The sequence below is a fragment of the Herpailurus yagouaroundi genome, unplaced genomic scaffold, assembly GCF_014898765.1.
Source record: "Herpailurus yagouaroundi ecotype Mexico unplaced genomic scaffold, PumYag 160, whole genome shotgun sequence".
Classification (NCBI taxonomy): domain Eukaryota; kingdom Metazoa; phylum Chordata; class Mammalia; order Carnivora; family Felidae; genus Herpailurus; species Herpailurus yagouaroundi.
The window spans coordinates 31,890,932-31,915,857 of NW_024412401.1; the positions used below are offsets into that span (position 1 = coordinate 31,890,932).

General features: G+C 40.2%; 1 long non-coding RNA gene across 3 annotated transcripts in view; it reads right to left on the reverse strand.

Annotated features, from left to right (window-relative positions):
• The window catches only part of LOC121034794 (uncharacterized), a 205,745-nt gene that overhangs the window by 165,398 nt on the left and 15,421 nt on the right, over positions 1-24,926 (reverse strand). For all 3 annotated transcript variants that reach the window (XR_005792617.1, XR_005792616.1, XR_005792615.1), the window contains exon 2: positions 21,332-21,443. This is a non-coding gene — a long non-coding RNA (uncharacterized LOC121034794). The remainder of the gene's footprint in view (positions 1-21,331; positions 21,444-24,926) is intronic.

Genomic DNA, 24,926 nt, shown 5'->3' on the forward strand with positions numbered 1-24,926 from the left:
ATGGGGCCCAAGGCAAAATGTATGTGGTATTGTTGCCATGGAAGAGAAGGGCGGGGGGGGGGGGGCGGGCGGGAAATAGGTGTGTATTTCATCAATATTTAAAATGTTTGCCAATACGATAAATGAAAAAAAAGTTATTTGCACTTCCCTAACCAATGCTGGTCTAGTGGTTGAAGTGGGATTTGAACACAAGCCAGCTAATCCAGAAATGCATATTCTTTTACCAATACCCTATGCTATACCTTTCACATAGGCTTCATTTGGAATCCTGAACTAGAAAAAGGCAAGAAAGAAATAAAACACTGTCTCTCATATCTATGAAGATGATAAAAGATTTAGAAACTTTACCTGGGAAAACTTAATGGAAATGGGAACTGTTTTTCTTAGGGCTAAGTTTATAAAGGCTATGAAATAATGCAACATCTTAAGAACTTTAAAAAAAAATTTTTTTTTAAATGTTTTTATTTATTTTTGCGACAGAGAGAGACAGAACATGAGCAGGGGAGGGCCCGAGAGAGAGGGAGACACAGAATCGGAAGCAGGCTTCAGGCTCTGAGCTGTCAGCACAGAGCCCGATGCGGGGCTCAAACCCACAGACTGTGAGTGAGATCATGACCTGAGCCAAAGTCGGACGCTTAACCGGTGAGCCACCCAGGCGCCCCAACATCTTAAGAACTTTTAAGGGCCTTTATTGAATGAAAATCATGAAAAGATTCAGACCCACTGGCAGAAGAGGCAAGGGACTGAACTGGAGCCAGAGGGAATCTACGTAGTCACAACAATCACATCTCTTAACAGAAAAGGTACAACACAGGGACAGGTGTAGCGGATGGGTAACTTGTTTGTCTACCCTCAAGATCCCAGTTCATGTGGTCCTGATGGAACTGTGAATAATGATGCCACCCTCCTCCCAACTCAACAGTGGTCACGTTGACCAATGACTAATCAATATGCTTATTTCTTGGCTCATGGTGGATGGTTCCAAGATGAACAGGTGATATAAGCAGAGCTGGCTTGAGTGAAATAGAAACAGGAAACATATATTTAAGGATATTTAAATATATACACCCAGGCCACCAAAAAAAAAAAGGTGGGCAAGAAAGAGAAAGGCAGAAAACAAAACAGAAGTAGTATCAGTTAGCACATGGTTTTGCAGCGAATAGAAAATAGGATACCCAATAGTGCACGTTTTTTTGCTAGTCCAGCAATGCAAGTCTGAGTGGAGTCCTCCCTAGGAGTTTGCTGCTAGAGTAATCGGAATACCTCTTTTCCATTAGGATTGATAACCTGGCAACTGAAGCCAGCAGCATCCCTAAATTTCCAAGTCATGTGAGCCAATAAATTTCCTATATTGCCTGAGCATGATTTGTTCAGATTTCAGTTTTCCAACAAGAAGTCCTCAACCAATATATTAGTTCACTCTCAAGTCTATTGGAGCTCATTCTTCTGAGTCTATCTATATGAAATGCCCTGTCTGCAAAAGGAGGATGGCCAGTTGCCTCCTCTAGAGATGGGTCCCCTCTCACCAGAGATCCATGGTAAGTATAATGGAAAGAGAATGCAGGATGAGTGTGATTCTCACTTCATATTCTGGGAAGTACATTCATTGCTCCCACATTCCTTAAATATGATTCCAGAACACGTAGGTAAGAGGCATTTAAGTGATTTACAGTGTGTAACAGATAAAGCTATAATCCTTCCTCCTTTGTTACATGAGAAATGAAAAGTTGATTCCTTCTTACAATCATTCACACAAACCAGATTCTGGACCAAGTTGTCAGCCGTCGTGTGATCAGCCAAAACACTGGGCTTTTTAAACAGTCCTTTCTAAGCCTCGTCCAGTAGAGCCAATTTATCAATCAGGATGTGAGCTGGAAGCAAGGCTGTGACGAATAAAGACCGACTGCAGCCAAATTTCTGAGAGCCTTTGTAACTTGGGGCTTCAAGGGAGCAGAAAAAGGAGCTGAACTGAGTCTCTGATGCTCAGGTGTTTGGGGTCCATGGGGAAGGGGAGTAACATCAAGCCACAGTAAGAACAGCCACCATTTGTGGAGCTGCTTCTACATGCCAGGCAGGCTGCACGTTTTATCCCACTTGATCCCCGCAAGTATGCTGTGAAGGAGGTATTTTTAATCCACAGATATTCACATGGAGACACTGAGGCTCATAGAAAAAAGGTCTGCCCAAGGTTGCATAACAGCACATGGAGGATCCAGAAGTCAAGTTCAGTTCCAGCTTGTCCAGCAAGTGTTGGACACTTGTCCTGTGTGCTGCTCAAAAGCCTGTATTTTCCCTACACCATTATATGGCCAACTATGGTAGTGTTCATTAAACAGCTTTGTATTTAAGACATTCCTTCAAGAACTGGACTTCTAGGCAAGCCCTCCGAAGGAATCAAACCACACCCACAATTATTACAGTATTGCTTGGTCTTCTCTTCTAAAAGAATCCTCTTCTAGAACAATTGTTTACTACCTTGAAATGTTGTCTTATAAAATCTCAGTTCAAAGGCTGTGTATGTCCCAGAAAATAGACAGCTTTCTTTTTTGTTTTTTGTTTTTGTTTTTTCTTTGCCACTGGCTTAACAGCACATTACTGTCACTCACAAGAAATGGCATCTTGATCTATGGTAAATCACATGATACACTCGTTTTGTATTCTAGCTCTTGCCCTAATTATATGTATCCTTAATTGAAATGTTTAGATGGTTGAGATGGAATCAGTTTATTAATTTTACAGCGTCCACAGATTTCCCCTCTCCCCTAGCCTGCCAAAGAGATCCTGTAATTAATTACTTGCCCAGTCTTTCTCTTCAGGAGACTTGAGAAAATAAAAGAATCCCTCTAATTATTTTGTACTTATTTGTGCTTCTGTAAACCTGACTCATCTCCAAGACAAAACCGCCTGGGACATAGCTTCTAGAGAGCTGCACAATAACACCTGTGAAAAGTTAGCAGGACACCAGGTACAGAAAGCACGTGTGCCTGGTGGCATGGCAAGGTGGGATGATTCCTGGAGCCACACTGTCCCTTATGTGCTCTTCACAGTGCTATCGGGGGATTACATGAAACAGTACACGTGAAAATTCTTTCTGAACTAGAAACACTGTGTAAAGGTGAGCTGTTACAACCAGGCGGTGTGTGCAATGGAGATTACCTTTTGCCAGGGGTAAGCATTTCAGCTTATATAACACTTTTCATTCCAGGAGCCCTGAGCCCTTGTAAATATTATCCCAAGAAATATCATTTGAAATAAAATGCACATAAACAAACAGAATCTAGCAAATGAAAGTATCCTTGATGATGAAACGATGAAGGTCTTCAATGAGAACATCAACATTTTGACATGCCAACACTCAAGGATGTCGCCACTATAGTCACAACACCTTCTGAGGGGAAAATCAATTCTCAACATGACTGTTTCCCGTCAGGGCTGTTTGGGTGAGCGGTGAGGAAGAGGGACACAGAAGGGCAAGACATTTTAAAAATATGAATTTTATTCCCATAGCAGTACATCGGAAAACTCAAATATAACTCCACAACTCTTTCAAGAGTTTCCTTTTTGTTTTCCGATGGTAAAGAGAGAGAGAGAAAATAAGCTGTCATTATCAGAATGATCAAACGCAGAGAGAAGAGAGGCAGAGGTAAGTAAAACACCAATTACAGTGCTGCCAATCTGTGTGAGTTGGGCCCCTTCCAAACAACAGTGCAAATGGATCTGAGGACACGGGGAAGGGGACGGAGGGGGTAGGGAAGAGAGAGCTGCCAAAATACAAGCCGGGGAGGCGGGAGGCGGATAGAAATCGCCCCCTGGTGCTCTGGCAACAGTTCAATCGGGCAGAGCCCTGTACATTCCCATGCACCAATTCCATTGTGTGTGTTCACTTGCGGATTTGGCTTCTGGCTTACTCTCTTTGTTTGGGTAGCTAGGCATGAAAAAGAATCATCCGCAACTAGAGCTCAACTTAATTCCCAATTCCTCTCTGGAAACTATCTGTTGGCATCGTGAAATGTTCTGTGTAAAAGGCCATGCTTCGGCTGGTCAAAAGAGGAATTTCAGACCCTCCATCAGGGTCTTTGTGGATAAAGGTAATTCTTGGGGATTGACAGAGGAGTCTGTACCTCTGGAATAAACTGTGTTGCCCCAGCACCTCACTGTTCTTGCCAATGACAAACAGGAACCCCTGACAATTTTTCCTCTCTCCTGGCAAATGGGATGATGGCACAGCTGTTTTCTCTCTATAAAAAGACAGTCACTCTTCTCTGTCCCTCCAGCTTATAACAAAAGGTCAACTTATGTTAGTGATTGAACTACCATGTAGCATATGAAGAAACACAAAAGAAATTCACCAGGAGAGACTCTAAGATTTCTAATCATTTTATCCACATCCCAGCACCTAAATCTGAGTGTGATGCTCACCAGGTTTTGAATGAATGTAGGAATAGAAATTTGGATGAAATATTGTATTATCTGCTGTTTTCAGAAATCTTCAGGCAGGGTATTTTTTTCCCCAAACTTATTTATTCATGGCACCATTTTTCTAAGAACATCCTCTGAACACACTAGATTATAATTTTTTTAAGTTTAAACATTTTATTTATTTCTTTATTATTTTTAATTTACATCCAAGTTACTTAGCATATAGTGCAATAACGATTTCAGGAGTAGAATCCAGCGATTCATCCATGCAGGGTAATTTTAACCCCTGCCCCTTTTCCCCTTTGGGTCAGGGAAGCTACCTTATCATATTATAACTGCTTTGATTTGTATCAAGTCCCTGTCGGGTTCAAGACACATTCAGAATTTCTCTGTGAGACGTGTTAAAAACTGGAAGAAAGATTAAGTGAATGGATTTCTGGTAAACATGAAAGATTATACATGCAAATTTGTCTTTCCCTTCCCAAACTCTTCTAAAATAACAATAAAACATGAGAGAAAATAAAATATGAACCCACAAGGGAAGAAAAAAGGAGATGATAGCAGATTGTAAACAGTCACAGTATTTTGGGAATGGAAATCCAAGGAAAGGAAGGAAAGGGGGCACAGGAGGAGGAGTCTACCAGAAGCAAACCAGTTCATGCTCAGAATCCCCAGAGTCATGGGAATTAAGGATGCCAGGGTGCCTCCAACGGCAGACATGCTGAATGGGTTTGAACACAGGACAATCAATTGCAAGGGAACTAGAAAACTGGGACCTGTGCTCAGGTGATCAATTAAGTTTGTTTCAGTAAATTTGGAATTCGCGTAATTAGAGGATAAAGTTAGAGTCATAATTAAACGCTCTACCCCAGAAGTGACAGATATTGCTCCTGCACGTAATATTAAGGCCAGAACTCGTCACACAGCTCCACCTAACAACAAAGAAGGCAGAACGTGTCGTTCAACTGTGTGTCTGGAAGGGGAAGAGTGTTAACAGCAGAGCCACATGAATGACTACCCCAGTGCCCAGGAGAAAATTTGTATACATGTTATTCCAGAGATGCAAGAACTAAGAGTCAGCATGGAAAGAAGATGGAGGAAAAACAATTAGACATAGGAGGAGAGCCAAGAAAGCAGGAGTCATGGATGACCAGGAGGAAGGAGAGAGAGTGAAGAAGGAAGCAGGTGGTCAATGCAGAAGTTTCTGATAAAAGATGGACCATGCACAGGAAGGCAGACGGATTTAACACAAGAGGCACTTGAAGGCAGCACTCATTCCCTTGATGAATTTCTCAGGGTCACAATTACTGTCCCTCGGCCTAACTCTAACCCCACATCTAACCTTAATTATAATGATGCATACATAAGTCTGCCTTAGCCTGATATCACCGAACATTCTACATGTCTAATCAATTTGAAACCCCTTCCTCTGATTTCATTCTTAAAGGCAAACTTCTCCTTATGATTCAGCTTTCTTTGAAGGTCTTCCTTCAGTAAGGGAATGTGTTAGTCATGGTAGAGCATTTCAGACCAAAGGTCAACTCCATTGCTCAACGGGTAAATCCAAAAACTGGCATTCTGCTTTTATACATCAGTGGGATAAACTTGGTATATATGAATTTCTCACCAGATGGTTCCACCCTTGATATGCAAGTAAATGTATATTTACAGATGTAAATATACAAATGTAAGGCCTATGAGTCTTATGTACAATATCTGAATTTTTCTACAGTGAGCATTAAGAAGGAAAAATCCAGGGGTGCCTGGGTGGCTCTGGTTAAGCCTCCAACTTTGCCTCAGGTCATGATCTCGCAGTCCATGTGTTCAAGTCTCATGTTGGGCTCTGTGTTGACAGCTCAGAGCCTGGAGCCTGCTTCAGATTCTGTGTCTCCCTCTCTCTCTCTCTCTCTCTGCCCCTCCCCCACTCATGCTCACTCGCTCTCTCTCTCTCTCTCTCTCTCTCTGTGTCTCTCAAAAATAAAAAGAAACATTAAAAAAAAAAAAGAATTTAAAGAAGGGAAAATCCAAGGAAACAAACTCCATGGGGTGCCTGGGTGGCTCAGTCAATTAAGCATCTGACTTGATTTTGGCTCAGATCACGATCTGAGGTCATATAATCGAGCCCCATGTCAGGCTCTGCACTGTTAGCACGAAGCCTGCTTTGGACTCTCTCTCTCCCTCTCTCTCTGCCCCTCCCCTGCTCACATGCATTCGCACACTTTCTCTCAAAATAAATAAATATTTTAAAAAATAAATAAAACAAACTCCATGTTGAAGGAAGAGGAAGGAGTTAAAAGAATTCAAAGGAGGGCAAAATCAGAATAACAGGGGATTAGGAAGTAACAGAAACAGGGAAAGAGATACCATGAACAGAGGCCGCAATTTCAGAAACCTAAAGAGCTTGGTGGCCTCCTTATTTTTGCTGAATTTAAAATAATTGTTTACTAGGGGCACCTGAGTGGATCAGTTGGTTAAGCATAAGATTTCGACTCAGGTCATGATCTCATGGTTCATGAGTTTGAGCCCCATGTTAGGCTCTGTCCTGACAGTTCAGAGCCTGGAGCCTGCTTTGGATTCTGTGTCTCCCTCTCTCTCTCTGCCCCTCCCCACTCACACCGTGTCTCTCTCTCAAAAATAAACATTAAAAAAATTTTTTTAAAGAAATAAAACAATTGTTTACTAGGCTAGGAAGTACGCGATTTGGCAAAATCTAAGTTAAGGTATTTGATGGTGGAGTGAAAATACGAAACTGAATATGTACCAGAAGCCAATGAGATACTAGATTTTTCTACTTCTAAAAATAAGTATGCTGGGGTTGTTAAAGAAATTATAAAACCAGATTATATATTGCATGACAATAATATAACAAAGTACAACATTATATTATGATGGAATACAACTCAGTCACCAAAAACAGATTGCTGGAGAGTATTCAATAGCACAGAAAAAAGATGGCCTCAATATAATGTACCATTGGAAAACAGCAGGGTTTTAAAATGTGTTCACATTCTCCTATGTTTATTGCAGCATTATTTACAATAGTCAAATTATGGGAACAACCCAAGTGTCGAAATTATGGAAACAACGCAAGCATCCATTGATAGGTACATAAAGAAGATGTGACACATAGAAATATATATATATACATAATATGTATATATGTATTATATATATATATATAAAATACATATACATATATATATAATGGAATATTACTCAGCCATAAAAAGAATGAAATCCTGCCATTTGTAACAAAATGGATGGATCTAGATGGTATAACGCTAAGTGAAATAAATCAGAGAAAGACAAATACCATATGATTTTACTCATATGTGGGATTTAAGAAACAAAACAAGGGGAAAAAAAGGAACAAACTAAAAATCAGAATCACTACAGAAAACAGACAGATGGTTACCTGAGGGGAGGCACGTAGAGGGATGGGTGAAATAAGTGATGGGGATTAAGAGTTTATCAAGATGAGCACTGAGTAATGTATAGAATTGCTGAATCACTGTATGTTAACACTGTATGTTAATCACCTGAAACTAATATAACCTGTATGTTAACTACACTGGAATTAAAATAAAATAAATAATAAAATGTGTGTGCATTATTATACCAAGTTTGAAAAATAAAGACTGGAAGATCTCAAAAATTAGTATAGAAGTGGTGGTGTGGTTATGGCTGATTTTTATTTTACTCTTTATACTTCCCTGTGATTTTCAAAATTTTCTATAATGAACTTAGAATTCTTTTAGATATCGTAAATTACTTTTATAGAGAAGCGTGTTTCCATTAGCAACTCTGTTTTTCAATTATTTTTGTTACTTATATTGGAATTAAAAACTCGTTACATATATTAAATGTAACATTTTTAAATGCTCAGGGTATATATGTTCCCGACTGCTTTTAAAATGAAATTGGAATTAGATGGAATAAGAGAATTGAGACTGGAAAAGCTCTCTGAGGGTGATGGCAAAGGCGTGAAACGCCCTATTTCACATATTGCAAAATACTCACCATACAAATGGTAATCTCGTGGACGTATTTTGCAGAATGCAATACAAATAAATTAAAACCTGACTTTAGATTCTCTCGTAGATTTTAATATACATGCAAAAAGTTTCCAAGTTTCAAATTGAGCTAAAAGTTTATTTTTACATTATATGAAAATGAAATAGGCAAATCGATATTGAATAAGATCATGGAGGAAATAGTCTACCTGCCTAAGAGAGTATGCTATTGTCAAATAGTGGAAGCATCCTTCATAGACTTACAGTACATGTGTCAATTAACAATTAATAGTCTAAGAACAGTTCTAAGCTCCATTTAATGATAGAGAAGAAATGGAGAGAGACTCCCCCCATCTGACGGATTCTACTTTCTCTGCAATGACTCAGGCAAGATCATCTGAGAGTGAGGGGCCAGTGTGAAGTTCCAACGTCAAGGAAGGTGGAGAAGCATAAGGTGACTTTGCAGAGAATAGGACAGTGTGTCTACCAGAAAAACGTTACATTGCCATGGCTTGAAGGTTGACTGTGGACTCACATTATTTCAGTGATACAAACTGAGTGGTCTCACTGAGCAAGCTGGACACATAGGATGCAAAGAGAAACAATTTTATTCTTCACCCCCAACTGCCTGTTTGAATCCTCTTGGGTCTACTACTCTTTCCAACCCTTCAGATGAGACATTAGAAAGTCTTTTTTTTTTTTAATTTTTTAAGTTTATTTATTTATTTTGAGGGAGAGAGAGAGCGGGGCAAGGGCAAAGAGAGAGATGGACAGAGAACCCCAAGCAGGCTCTGTGCCACCAGCTCTGTACTGGTGCCACAGAGGGCTCAAACTCATGAACCATGAGAACCATGACCTGAGCCGAAATCCAGAATCAGACCCTTAACTGACTAAGCCACCTAGACACCCCGAGGAAGGTCTTCTGACTGTGATCATTTCAGATAACAAGATGTCCTCTGGTCATTTCATCCTCAAATCACAACCTCAATGTATTAATTAACATGCGTGATAAAACTCCAAACTTCACTGCAAGCTCAGATATGCTTTAGACCAAAGGGCCTGCAGTGGGGACTGGGATATTCATCTCTATTTCCCCGTTAGTGCTACTTCTCCCTGACCCGCCACTCTGTTCCTCCACCATTTGACTACTACTGGGCCGTCCAGGGTGGGAGCAGAGACAACAGAAAGGTAGAAGGGGGGAAGGCCTTATTTGATGGACGCAGATACAAGCTCGTGTAGTTTCCCTCTGGCTCTGACTGTTGTATCCAGATAACTAATTTATTCTTTCAGGAGAGCATCCGCAGCCTCCTCAGAAGCTCCTGTGCTGCACCCTTCCAACCAGAATTCCTTGGTCTCAGATGGTGCCTCTCCTCTAGGCCACCTACAATTCCCTTCTGCTTCTCTCTCCAGTGGAACCCCTGACCTCTTTTTGCTGAGGACACCTCACTGACCGCAGGAAGCCCTCTGGATCAAGATTCCTTTCTAAACAAACCACGCTCACATTCTCACCATCAGTTTCACATTTGGTCCCTGCAAAAAGGCAGCTTTGGCCTGGCATAGGCCAGAATGTGGTTATTTCCTAAATGCAGCCCTCTGCTGTGCTGACACACACTTTAGCCAGCCTCTCATTAAAGACGTTTTTCCCTAGGCATGAGTCTAATGTCTGTCTGTACCCGCCCCCCCAACCTTCAAAAGATACCTATCAACAATGATTATGAAGCTCCCTCATGGCTAGGGGGGTAAGTATGAGGGAGTATCGGATAGGAAGAACTCACAGCTCAAGGTCAGTGAAAAATAAAGATCATAAAACCTGTTTTCATCCATCTTCTTTAGGAGTCATGCATAGGGAGGGGCCAGTAATTTGCTTTGGAATGTGATAGCATTTGGCATCCTTGGTCCTGGGGCCTCAAGGAAAACTGGAACAGAGGGCTCTGTGTTAACTTTATCTTCCCTCTGTGCAATGTTTCTAATACTACTCAGCCTCCCAGTTGAAGAGCAAGATGGCTGGTTTCAAATTATGTCAAACAGGAATGATGAAAATAGAGTGGCAAGGGGACTTGGGTCCTGGCATGGGTGACTGAATTGATGCACCCTGGAATAAAAGCTGGATAAGGAAAACAGTAAAGAAGGTCAGTGAACTAAAAGGCTCAGGAGGTTGGACAGTGTAGAAGGCATGGTTGAGCAAACATTCTGGAAAGATACTTTTAGCAGTTGATTGGCTAAAGGGAATGAAGATGAGAAAGGGTTGAAGAGTTTGGGGTTTGCAGCCTGGCAGACTGGCCAGTGGTTACGGAACTGTTGGCAGGTGTAGAGTATTGCAGAGGTGAGCTGATTTTCAGGGCATAGTGATGCACTCCACCTTGAACAAGCTGAACTTGAGAGGACAAGGAGACATCCAAGTGGAAACATCACGGGAGGGCAGATGCTCAGAACAACAAGGTTCAAGATGTACCTTTCAGAGCCAAGACCAGAGGTATTATTGGGAGCCAGAGGACTCAACGACTTCCCCAAAGGAGAAACTAGAAGGCAGAATGCAAAGGTTGAGGACCACTAGGGAAATGTACCTTGTTAAAAGGAAGGGGTTTAAAGAGGACCTGTTAACAGAGAGGAAACAGAGCTCTCTGTCATCCAAGAGAAAGAGCTGCGTGTGAGAGTCAAGCTAATCTGTTCTGAAGAGTACTTCATCCAAAAATACCTCTTCTTCCTCTTCCTTCCTAATTACCTTTATTGCCTGGTTATGCAGCTAAATCTCCTCCTACCTCTCAAGCTTGGTTTCCACATCCATAAAAGGAAGGTAATAATTGTATTTGCCTTTTAGGGCTGCGGTAAGGAGACAGTGAGGCAATGGGTGATATGCCTGGTGCAGAGCACAAACCCAACAAGTGTGAACTATCCTTATTATTGTCATGATTTGTCATATTTGCCTCTAATCAATGGTCACTCTTTTACAAGATAAGTATATCAAACTTATTTCCAGAGGGTTTGTGTTTTGTTTTTTTTTGTTTTGTTTTTGATTTTTTGCCTCTCACTTAGCTCTTCCCTCTGATAAAAATGGCACTGGGAAGAGAGACTAATTCAAACGCCGAGACCGCTAATAGTCTGGCACAGTTAAATAAATATGCTGTCATTGTAATACTGGTTTGATTTTCAAGTCCAAAGTTCAGAGGTCACTATTTTCTCTTAGGGACTATGCCTGTGGTTTAGAGACATTGCCACCAGCTGATTGATGCTTGCTGAATTACGACACTTGTTTACTGTATTAGTTTTCTATTGCTATCTAACAAATTACAACAAATTTAATGGCTTACAACAATGTCCCTGTACTAGCTCACAGTTCTGTAGGTCTGAAATCTGGGCACAGCGTGGTTAGGTTCTCTGCTCAGAGGCTCACAAGGCCGAAGTCAAAGTGTCAGCTACAGTTCTCATCTGGAATTCAGGGTGTTCTTACAGGCTCGCTAGTTGCTGGTAGAATTCAGTTCTTTGTGGTTATAGGACTGAGGTTCTTGATTTCTCTCTAGTTGGTTGGCTGGGGATGTGTCTCAGTTTCTAGAAGCATATCCTTTCCTTTGGCAGGTCACTACATAGCTGTATGCTTTCTTCCAGGCCAGCAGGAATGTTTCTCTCTCCTAAAGGACTCACCTGATTAGAGCAGGCCCACCCAAATAATCTCCTTTTTGCCATATAACATACCATAATCAATAAATTGATATCACATCATACTCATATGCTCTTCCCACATTCAAAGAGGAAGAGATTATACAAAGGCAAGGATCGCTGGAGGTGAACTTAGAATTCTACATACCATATTTACCTAGGGAACAGCACTTATGTTTCAGGCACTGAACAAAGCATTGTGGGTACAAGGATAGATTAGATACTGCCTCTGAGTTGCTCATGCTCTAGCCCCACACTATCCAATACAGGAGCCCCTAGCCACATGTGGCTATTGAGCACTGAAAATGTGGCTAATCCAAATTATGAAGTGTCGTAGGTGTAAAATGCACACTGGATTTCAAAGAATTAGTACCCCCCCAAAATTGTGAAATATCTCATTAATACTCATATATTAATTACATATCAAAGTGATAATATTCAGGATATCTTGGTTTCAATGAACTACATTATTGAGATTAATTCCATCTTTTCTTATTCACTATATTTTAGTGTCTACTTAAAAAAAAGTAACAAATGTAGCCCCTACTATTGGGCAGTTCTGGTCTAGACCAAAAAAAAAAAAAAACCAAAAAAACCCCAAATAAAACCCCAAGCACTTCCACCCATACCAGATGTCATGAGAGGAGAAGCCAGTGGTGTTCTGGGTACAAAGGAGAGGTCAGCTTTGGGAATGACAGTGCGAACAGGAAAGGCTTTGACTGTGTGGTTTCACATTCACAGTTGTAGACGAGGGAGAGTGTGCTTTTGCCCCAGTCCCTTCCCAATATGTGGAAATTCTTTACATCGAGCTGCAAAGCAACTACTGCTAGTGACTTGTTTATTTTATTTATTTATTTATTTATTTATTTATTTATTTATTTATTTAATTTTACTTTTTTATTTTAGAAGACACAATTCAGAGTACGATTCTGAAACAAATACAAATGCCAAATCTAAGCTGACGCTTTCCTAACAAACCTTTAACTGTTCTCCATCCACCTGGACCTTCTCCTTCTTTCACTTGGACCCCCACAGACAGAGCAACTCTCCCTCTGAGCTACTTTGTAGGGTCCGAAACTTCAAGGCTGTCATTGAGAGCAGCCAGTCTTCAAAAGTCCTCCCAGGCAGTGTTTCTCTGGTCTTTGATCTCACCAATAGAGGGCAGCTATTACCAGCTTAATTAGAGAGTAGTTAATACCTTCTTGGCCCTCCCAATTAGTTCAAAGAGCTCCCTTTGGCTTCCTTGACTTTTGACAAATCACTAAAAGAAATGTTGAAATGTGATCTGTAAAAATTTTTTTCTGTAATGGCTTCTTTTTCCAGTGGGAGATTCCCTTTCAGTAATCATTTTAGACTAGATCCTACTTCTCAAAAAGACCCATGTAAATAATGTTTACTTTTGACACAAATAGTTTTATGTGTAAATAGTTAATACCTGTTATGAATATGCTATGCATTAGATGTTGTGCTAAGCATTTATATCATCTCATTTAATCTTTACAACTCAAAAAGGTAATAATAGTAACAATTATTGAGGGCTTGCTACGTGCTAGGTACTTTTCTAATCTTTATTTGTGATGAAGTTAATTTCAGGATTAAGTGAAATAAAATATGGTAAGTGCTAAGAACAATGCCTGGCACTGGGAGATGTGCTGAGTAAATGTTAACTAATTTTTAATCCTCACAGAGATCCTGTCTCTTAAGTATTATTATTATTATTATTATTTATATTTTACAGAGAAATAAACTGAAGCTTGAAGGGCTTAAATTTGTTGCTTTAGATCAGTTGTTAAACTTTAGTGGGCACCAGAATCAACTGGAGGGCTAATTAAAACAGATTGCTGAGGTCCACCCTTGAATTTCTGCTTTAGGGGATCTGGGGTGGGAGCCAGGAATGTGCATTTCCAACAAGTTCCCCAGTGATGCCACGACACTGCTCAGGGACTGCCTTGCTCTGGATCATAGAGTTCAGAAAGACTTCACTCCAGCCATTCATGCTCTTTACCACAACTGAACACTCCCTCTTTGTCATCTTATATTAATGGAGCTTAAAGTATCTACAAATCAAGCTGATATCAGAACTTAGACAACTTCAAACAAATTATAAAATTATACCCTTTAAAAATTTTATAATCTAACAACTGATCAAAGGCAAGAAATTTAAGCCATCCAACAGTATAAAATGGTTGACTCACACTACATATTGAGAAATCCTGACCTAAACAGGGCATCAACTCCCTTTCTAAGAAGAATGCCATTCATAAATCCTCATGAGGAAGGGTCTTTTGCTCACTTCCAGCCACCACATATGCTGGCAAAGATGAATAATATCTTTTCTAAATATACACAGAGACCTTCCCAGGCAAACTATGGCTTCTTACAGTGGAGGAATCCACAACACCTTCACATTCAGGGTTTTCTCCAGGGAGGAAAAGATGGCGATGGGATTGAGAAGAATTCACAAAGGGTTTAGTCAGAATACCAATGTTTCTGTTCTTTAAGAAAAAAAAGTACAACAATTCTGGCAAAATGTTGAGGTTAAAGCTGGTTGATAAGTACACAGATGCTTATTGCATTATTCTCCACATTTTTCAGAATCTTTGGACTATTTTCTAAATACATATTTTGAAAGGCCCTACGCTACTTTCTAGTTAGTAGGGAAAGCACACACAGGAAAACCAGACACAACCCCACCTCCCATGATGACCACTGCCCCGTGAAGAAGGTGGTCCTGAATCAAACAATCATAGTGGGTACAGAGGTACAGACAGGGCTGATATGCAAGACTAAGGTTCAGAGTATGAGGAAGGCTTTCAACTCTCATACTTGACCTAGACATAGAGTCCAGGAATGCTACTCTGAGGAAGTGGAAATTCAGCGCTGTGCTGAAGGACATGGAGGTGTTACCTAGGAGCAGGTGGGTTGCAGCTCGGAGAAAACTGTGTGGGGAAGGAGCAAGGAGTTTTCAAAGGAATGAAGGCATGTCTGCGGGTCTGCAGAAAGGTGAGCATGCAAAAAGCATGATATGAGATGAAGCTCCAAACATGGACGAAGGCCAGACTATATTGAGGACTTCAGATTTGATCAGTGCGTTGTCAGAACGTGACGATGGTCATTTGGAAATAGGCTGAAACTGTAAATATTAGAGCCTTGGCTATTAAGCATCTGTAGTATAACAAGTGGTATACTGGCAAACTGGCTCTCCCGGTTAAAAAAAAAAAGTCCCGGTTGGAGTGTTTGCCAGTTTCTGTGGTGTAGATACTCCCACCATGCCTGATTTCAAGCCATCCACATGATGTTACAGAACACGGAGTTGGGAAGAGATGTGTAGACAGGGTCTCATGAGCTGATACAAGCCATTGTATTATACCTCAGTTCTAGACAAACTAAATAGAAATGATACTGTGTACTTTGGTATTAGTGAGAAGCAAGCCGGTGTTGGTGGCAGACAGAATGCAACCCATTTTTTCACAGAGAATATAAAACGTTCTCTTATTTTATGAAGGAAGTCACCAGACAAGTTTTGGATTTTGCCATTTGATGTAATCAAATCAGAACAAACTATGATTTCAATCTAACCTTGAGTTTATAAGCGTCATTCATCCTTTGTTTCCTTATGTGTAAAATGAAGAATCCCTTGAAGGGATAGAATCTTTATTTTATGAAATGAGGTCTTTTATAATCAAGATCTAATTTATGCTCTAAGGGTTATAGCTTTCTTGTTTCATTGTCAGGGTATAGGGGAAGAAAAAATTAGCCATCTGCTTGCTAGTGGTTGCTGACTCATAAAATGAAATACCCCTTCTTCTCTGTATGTCAGACAATCACCACTGAGGCTGGTTAAGTGATTTCACTTTGCACTTTCAACACCTAGTCCTTAGCCTACTAAGAGGAGGCATCTAATAGATCAAATACCTATATAACTAAACAAGCATTCTTTTTTTTTTAAGTTTTATTTATTTATTTTGAGACAGAGAGAGAGAGAGAGAGAGAGAGAGAGAGAGAGAGAGAGAGAGAGAAAGCCCGAGTAGGGCAGGGGCAGAGAGAGAGGGACAGAGGGAATCCAAAGCAGGCCCTTTGCCATCAGTACAGAGCCTGATGCAGGGATAGATCCCATGAATTGTGAAATCATGACCTAAGCCAAGATCTAGTTGGACGCTTAACTGACTGAACCACCCAGACCACCCCTGTAAGCATTCTTTATATCTACAATATATTCCATCAGAACATGGGATTCATTCTACAATTAAAATTTTAGACACCTGATTTTCTAGAGCCACTCTAGGTGATGGCCTACTGTGTATGAGGTCCTTGGATGCGCCTGACTTTCTGAAGAAGTTTAAAAGAAAAAAAATTCGGTGTTATCTCATGAATCCCAATTTGGTACACCATAGGTGTTTTCAGTACCTTTTATAAACCAGATTGTATAGAAAGTGAGATTTCCTGATTGTGAAGGTTTTTTTAAAGACTGCTCTGTAAGAGTGGTCTCCTTGACAGAGGATATAAGGCAGAACCCTCCAGTGTCATTGATGAGGCGCTACAATAATTTCCCTTGTAAAATATTCCTATATGATTCATTTATTGCATGAAATAAAAGTGAATGGTAGCACACGCTTGCATGGAATATCATTTGAAATCTCTCCAAGGACCTGTTATTACTTTAAAAACACCCCCATTACAATAATTTATCATGAAATCTTATTCACGTTTGCTTCAAGGGCTGTACTTGGAGCCCCAAAGAGCCACCCAGGGGCATAGGCCATGGACTGGCCATATTGCTCTGGGAGATCTTCTAAATTTTATTATGGACGTGAATTTTCACACATACTCCAGATTAGGGAAAATAGTAGAATGAATTACCATGTACCCATCACCTAGCTTCAATAATTGTCAATTCACGGCTGATCTTGTTTATCTTTACCCCCATCCCCTTCCCATTCATCCGACCCCACACTGAATTCCTGAGAGCTTTCAAAGGAAGTTAAGAATCTTATCCTGTGGCAATAACAACTACTCACATTCCCTACTGGAGACTAGACTTTCTTGTAACCTCACAGTAAAAGTACAGCTAATCAAAGAAGGAATGAACACATTTTCCAAGGCATTCTATTGACATGCTCAGGGTTTTTCAGCAATCTTATGAAAGAGGGTGACATCTTCAGTTCAAATTAAAGTGACTCATCAAGCCAGAGGGGTGGGTCACTGAGGACATATGACACCTTCCAGTTTAACCAGCTTTTTGACTATGAACACCTGTATAGTCATCTTGCAATGAACCTCTTCCTGACCCATCTGTAGTGAAAGACTCTGTTTACCTGAACCCTACCAGTATAGAAAGAAATGGTTTCAATATTTATTGCAGGAATCCTCAATTTTTGGAGAGTTTGAATTTAAATCAAATTCAAAAGCAAGTTCATACCTTTACTTTAGAAGTAAAGCAAACCATTGGAAAAAGCATTGGAAGAGAAAGAGAGACTGATTCTTTCAAACAGGAATTCTGTATCTATCAATTTTTCTTCAATAATCAAGCAGGTCTCCAAAGATGTATGTATTAGGGTGTTGTTCACAATAGATGGAGTATTAGGAAAACATTGAACACAATTATCCAACAATAGAAGACTGTGTAAATAAATCATGGAACACCCACACAATGGAATATTATGAAGCCTTAAAGAATGATGGGTAAATATTTGTGATTTTAATAGTAACAAAAATGTTTTCTTTAAAAAATAAATTGTAAAAACAAAAGAAATGACAGGACAACCTACAGATGAAAAGACACTTAAGAGACATGTTAACCAACTGCAATATATTGTATCATCCTTATAAATTCAAGTGTGCACACACACACATACACAAAAGTTGGGGAAATTAAACAATGACCATATATTGAATGATACTATGGAAATTTTTGTGATGATTTTTTAAATGTGATAATAGTATATTATTACTTATTAAGTTTTGTATTCAGAGATGAAATGTTATATCAATGGTGTTGTAAAGCTATAGATGAAACAAGAGTCACAAAGTTTGAGGGTTCATTATACTCTACTCTCTAGCTATGCACATATTTAAAACTATGCATTATAAAAAATATTTTAAGTTATAAAACAGGATATATTCTGTGATCCTATGCCTTAGTTTATTTTAGATATCTTTTCTCTTACTCTTCTACACTGAAACATGACTTAGCTTTTTAACACAGACATAACATACTTTTTGGAATAAATAATTTAACAACTTGAACTACTTTGTGTTAGACATTGATCACCCAAAATTTTCTGTTTTCCCACTGTTTCTAATATATCACTGAATATAATTGCTCATAAACTGTTAAAAATAACAATGTAAGACATTATTCTCTCAAACCAAAATTGTTGATCTTCTATTAATCTAAAGCCCTTACATCAGTTATGAACTCACTTTTCTCCCATGGCCTGGGAGCAATTCGTGCCTGAAGCAAGCAAAGAGATAAACACAACTCTTTTGAAATCCTGGACTTACAAAGCTAGATCTTAATAAACAAAATAAGGAAGCAATTTCCTAACAGGTGAGTATAGAGAAAAAACAAAAACTTTATATAAATGATTTGGATAGCTTATTATTCTAGGGAAAATTTTGCCTACATTAGTAAGAAAATGTAATTTTTCCAGGTACTAGTTTTGCTTTTGCTCTGTTAGGGTGGCTAGATTCACTTTGGATACGGAAAAGTTAAGTCACCAAGAAACTACACTTTCAAAGTCCTACAAGAGGCATTTAAGCCTCAAGTGGGGCTTTTAGAAAGTGACTGTAAGCATATAAAATGGAATTAGGATAAATTAAATATGAAGTATTTATCAGTATAGAGCCTCTGTTGAATAGCACGTTATGCTACATAACTTGCTCCTACTTTTAAAAACTAAACTAGGGGCGCCTGGGTGGCGCAGTCGGTTAAGCGTCCGACTTCAGCCAGGTCACGATCTCGCGGTCCGTGAGTTCGAGCCCCACGTCCGGCTCTGGGCTGATGGCTCAGAGCCTGGAGCCTGTTTCCGATTCTGTGTCTCCCTCTCTCTCTCTGCCCCTCCCCCGTTCATGCTCTGTCTCTCTCTGTCCCAAAAATAAATAAACGTTGAAAAAAAATTTAAAAAAAAAAAAAAAAAAAAAAAACTAAACTACAGCTCCTGTGTACAGGGAAGAAAGCAGTTTGGAAATTGGATTTTTATGATTCTGCTTGTGTCCCCCAAGGCTCCACATTCTTTAGCTGACTAGGAAATTCTGCTTTGCTTCTAGTGTTGATCTCCCCTCCCTGGCTCTCTCAACTACAGACCCTGAACCCAATTTTAGGTAATTAAATTCTGTCTCACTCAAGCTCCTGAGCCCGAGAACATCTTCTGTCCAGAGTACATCTTCACATCACCAGAGAGCGGGGTCTGCAATGGGCCTTACTGCCCTGTCCTGTTGCCACATGGGTGCAGGGAGCAGGTGGATTGTCCCCTGACCCCTTCTCCACTAGCATTTCAGGTCATGTGTTTTGGTCTCCAGATTGTTCCTGGGTCAACACCCGGAGAGAAGCCCTAAGTCTCAACCTTCTGACTATTCCTCTAGTAACTGCAGCCTGAGGGCTGGCTCCCTGCATAAGGGACCACCTGGAGCCACACTGCCCCCTGGTGGATGCTGTTCTCCTTAGGTGGGGGCCGAACATAATTCGGATTATGGGATATCCCTCAGTGGTGTGCTGACTGGTAAGTTTTCAGGCATTTTACAAGTTGGACTGTTAAACACAGCCATTATTAAAATTTAAATTATATAAACATACAATTAATTTACATTAAAAGCAAAGGTCATAAATACACAAACTCATCACTTCTCAATAATCTTACTACATTTTACTATTGCCTGTGCTTGTGAATTATTTACATCTTTTGTTATCTGGATGGTGGAAATTACTCCACTTATGAAATCATGGTTGAACTGTAACCACAGGTTGGCTATGGATACAAGAGTTCAGCAACAATCAGTGAAAACATTTAGTGAGAATCAATTGGCTATATGGAATTTAAAGGAGATTGTATGTTTTATTATTACTTATAAATTGTGTGCTACACAACCTCTGTATCAGTAAAACTTATAAATGGATATCATTTTGTTTTTTCCCCAGAGAGCTAATTGTTGACCATTTTGAAGCATACTGCAGTAGCCTTTCCTCCCACTCAGGGCCAGTTCTATGGACTGATTAAATGCTGCCAGTTTTGTTACCTCCCATTACTAACTATGATCCAATAGAAGGTGGGAATCTCACATCCAACCCTCTCTTGTTTTATCTTGTCCAGGTTGAAGGACATCCCCTGGCATAACATACCCGGCCTCTTCGGTTCCTTTACACATTGCCCCCACTCCCACCCTGGGAGGTGAACTGACTTAGCCTGTTTGGTGAGTTTAGAAGGAGAAAGAAGTCACACGTGGCCTAGCTCTTGCTTCTGTTCCTTTTCTTAGGGAATATCCACAGAAGGCATCTTTCTGCACAAGGGGAAGACTGCCATGTTCTGGTGTGGCCTCAGTGTGAGTAAATTGGTCAACTGCTGGAGTTTGGTGTGAGAATCCCACCTGCTCACAGATAGAAGCTCAGCTCTATAAAGCGGCATTGATCAGTAATGAGGGCCATAAATTGACCTCCACTGATGACTCCCTTGTCTTATTTCTCCTGGTTCAAAAATTGAATGGGGGTCCTTTCCCATCAGCTTTTGCTCCTGGAGTCCCAGAATGCCTCATGGCTGCGCCCATGCGTATTGGTATGCATAAGCCTTTTCTAAGATTTGAAAACTTGAATGGCAAATTTATTTGATTCCAATTCCTTTTATTACCAACATGTGTATGTGATAATAATAATGCTGACACACAATTGGGCACCTTTTACATGCCAGATATTGTGAGTACAAAGATAGACCTGGAATAACAAGTCTTTTACTGACCTAGAGTGTTTAAGTAACTTTCTCCCAAGGTCACAAAGTGACCAAGCTGGTTGTCTGATTGCAAAACCCTTGTTCCTTCCATGATACTTTGTCTTCCTTTTCTCTCTCTCTCCTTCTCTCCTTCACCCATCCTTCTACTACCTTCCCTCATTTCCACATTTTCTAGCCCTTTGACACAGAAAACTAAGACGGCATTTGAAACCTCAGATTGCAGTATTTGTGTGTATATGTATGTATGTATGTATATGTGTGTGTGTATACGTATATGTATGTATGTAAAATCCTAGAAAATCTTACCCCAACAGCTGGCCTCAAGAACTTTGGCAGCAAGCAGAAGGAAAATTGTGGCTGTCTTTTTAGTATCCTCCTCAGGTTTCTGATGAGGAATGTCCAGCATCTATTCAAGGTCCTGGGGGAAGAAGTCACAAAGAAAATCGTGTGTGAGAGAGACCATAAGACTTCATCAAGCTGGGGTCTGTCCAGGCTTGACCTGGGGTGGGCTCTATGTGGAAAATGTAGCCTTTCCTTAAATGGAGTGTTTGCTGTTACTTCCAAATTAAGGTTTCTTTCCCTGGAGTCAATAGTTGTGTAATAGGTTCAGGGATTGAGCAAACAGTTTAAAAATTACTTGAGGAATGATTGAGAAAAGCAGGGGAATACACACACACACACACACACACACACACACACACACATTCTCGATGGCGGTAATATCACCCTCAAGAGGGTGAAAATTGGTTCTTGGGGGTTCTCTTTAAATATAAATCACAGAAAATACCTATCTACATGTAGTACCTAACAAATACACAGTACATCTATGGTATTAACGTGTCACAGAAGGGATATCAAGAAAAACATGTCTAAAAAGTCTCCTTAGGGGAGCGACAATTTTTTTAATGGCTGAAAAGCACTGATGTATATAGAGCCTAGCAGAGTATGTGACACAAGGTAGATATTCAATACATGTGAATTGTAGTTGTTACTATCATGGTTAATTGTTACTATGATTGTCCTACAAACTCACTGGAGAACTATGCTGTCCCATCATGGTCAAGGTGGAGAGGGGTGTGTACTGTGGCAAGATCCCAGATGAAGTTAGCTTAGGGTGGATCCTGAATAAGCTAGAGGTCCAGGGTTCTAGAAAATAAGCAGATTTTTGCACACCACTAGAGGACCTCTGGATGCCCCAAAACATCTGTTGAAGTGTTCAAATCCAAAGAACAAGGCATGGCGCAGGTGACTGTAGGAAGTGTACAGGCTATCACAATGCCCATTTAATCTTCTGGGGAAAGGAAATGCTCCCAAATTCCAATTCTTCCTGGCCACATACTCCACCACCAAGTTTTGTGCACTTGCCTTGTTGCTTCTTACAGAGGATCTGGCTTCCAGGAGACATTCAATAAATGAGTTAATATAGGTCTGGGGCAAATGTTGAGCAACTTGTCATGCATGCTCCATGTGCTCTGCATGATGGAGGAAAACTAAATAATGCAATGATTATTCTTAAAACCTATGTCTATGTTACTTTTAGCTTACAAAGTGGCTTCATACATAGTGTCTTATTAAACAACACAACTCTGTTGGGTCAGTAATCTATCCCCACTTGAAGGATAAAGAAGCTCAGGCTTGTAGAGGTCCCTTATTTGTCTTCTTTAGCTACCAAGAAACAAGTAACAGCAAGGTCCTTTTCTACTATACTACACCACTTCTAATAATCCTTTCCTACAGAGGAAGAGGACACATGAAATGGTAAAGCTATGGAGGAAAAGTCAAGCACTGGGACTTGGAGACCTCCTTATAAGGAATATGGTAATGTCTGTGAATTGACCCAATCAAGTCATGGAAGACAGGGTGTTATCTTCATGGAGTATAAATCTGGCCTATGGCAGAGCCTCCTGAGGCTGGTCAAAGTCATCAACTGCCAAGTTACAGGGAAATGAAAGCCTATCAAAATAGAGTATGGAAGCATCTCAAGATGATGTGAAATTTGGGATATAAAAGACTTAGGCACAAATGTTTAGAACAAAAATATGACATGAAAAGTAAATGACTAGGTACACACTTGGCACAAATTTTTATTTCAGGGCAATAGCTTCAAATGTAGGAATGATGGATATTTGACTAAGAATGAAGAGAATTTTTCAAAGACTGAAAAGAATGTGTTTAGTCAGATACCAATTCATCTGGCCAAAAGGGCTGTAAATGGAAAACAGATGGGAAGGGAGAAAAAAACACCTAGATAAAACTGAAATGTGTTTCCATGAATGACATTAAGGAGGGCTGGGAAGAATTTCAACAGTGAGGGAGGTGCCGAGTGATTCAATACGAAAACAATCAGGAAGGACATCAGAAACAAAATGTAGGTAGCAGATGTCCAGATATCATGCACAGAACATACATAAGCAAACAGCAACTTTGATATTAAGGCCCAGGGCAACCAACAAGACCTCACGGATACCACTGAGAGTTGGCGAGATGGAACAGATCCATGGGAACACAGTGATAGAAGGGTGTGCTGAGCACAAAGACCTGTTGGAAATAGATGGGGCAGCACTGTAGGCTGTGACAACAATAGATTCAGAGGACTCCCTGAACACTTGGATGAAGATGAAAGAAGAGACGGACAGAAGGGACATTTTCATGGAAGCAGAGCTGAGCCACATGGAGGAAATCCACAAAACTGGCAGAACACACACAGTGGAGATAACATTTGGACCCTTGATTCAGATAAAAGCAGAGTTTTTCACTTTCCTTCCTACAATTTCACATCCTACAGGGTATAGGAAGGAATAGAAATAATTGTGCTCTGATTCCAACCAATGGGAAGAAGCCATTCATCGGAATGGAAGGGATGGGAACCTGGGAAAATGTGGTCACATCATCTTCAAAGTGGGGCAAGACTGAGCTGGATAAAATGTGTACAGAGGATTTTAGGAAGCTAGACTTCAACACTTTTTTTTTAAATATAGGCATAATTCCACAAGTTTTCAAAAGAAGACAAAACCAGGAAGTGCTCAGAAACATGACCCTGGGCAATTCCAATGAGGAGAAAGAAGGTGGGGAGATTCTTAAAAAAAAATCAAAGTGATGGCATAGAACTCTTTAAGCTACGATACAGATTAAATATTTAGAAACATGGAGGCAAATGCTAACGCTACAAGACTGACCTGGAACCACACAAATAGCAGGAATGTTAAAATCCTAGAAGAATCAAAGCACAAAGCATGCAAAAATGGTAAGGACCAGAGAATAGTGTTATGGGACCAAAGGAATTATGATGAGGGATGGCAGAAAGGTTGTATTGTTTCTCAAATGATGTTACATTCGTTTAGGCTCTGATTAGTACTGTGATTTGAGGCTGAAAACACAAGTGTATGAGTATGGTGAAATCCAAGTCTGGGGAAAATGTTACTGATCCCTTTGGGAATCTAATCTGAGACCAGACGAGGTGGTCCACAGTCTGTGGATCAAGTGGCATACATTTGCCCGTCTGCAAACTTTCTTCTTACTATTACTAATGGTATTTCAGCAAGTTGATCTTCAAATTATTGCAGAAGCTACAAGATATCATTCTTTTTGGTCAGAAGAATTTCCTCCAGTTGCATTCTCTCTTTTACTATCAGAGTTTTAAAACTGGGTACATCGAGGGGCCCCTGGGTGGCTCAGTTGGTTAAGTGTCCAACTCTTGATTATGGTTCAGGTCATGATTTCACCACTGTGAGCTTGAGCCCTGAGTTGGGCTTCCTGCTGGGTGCAGAGCCTACTTAAGATTCTCCCTCTCCCCCTGCCACTGTAAGTAAGTTATGTAAGTAAATTAATTAATAAAACCAGAAACGTCTAATTGAAGGCGTAACACTAACTAGCTACAGAAGGATAGTCCTCAGCAGGATCC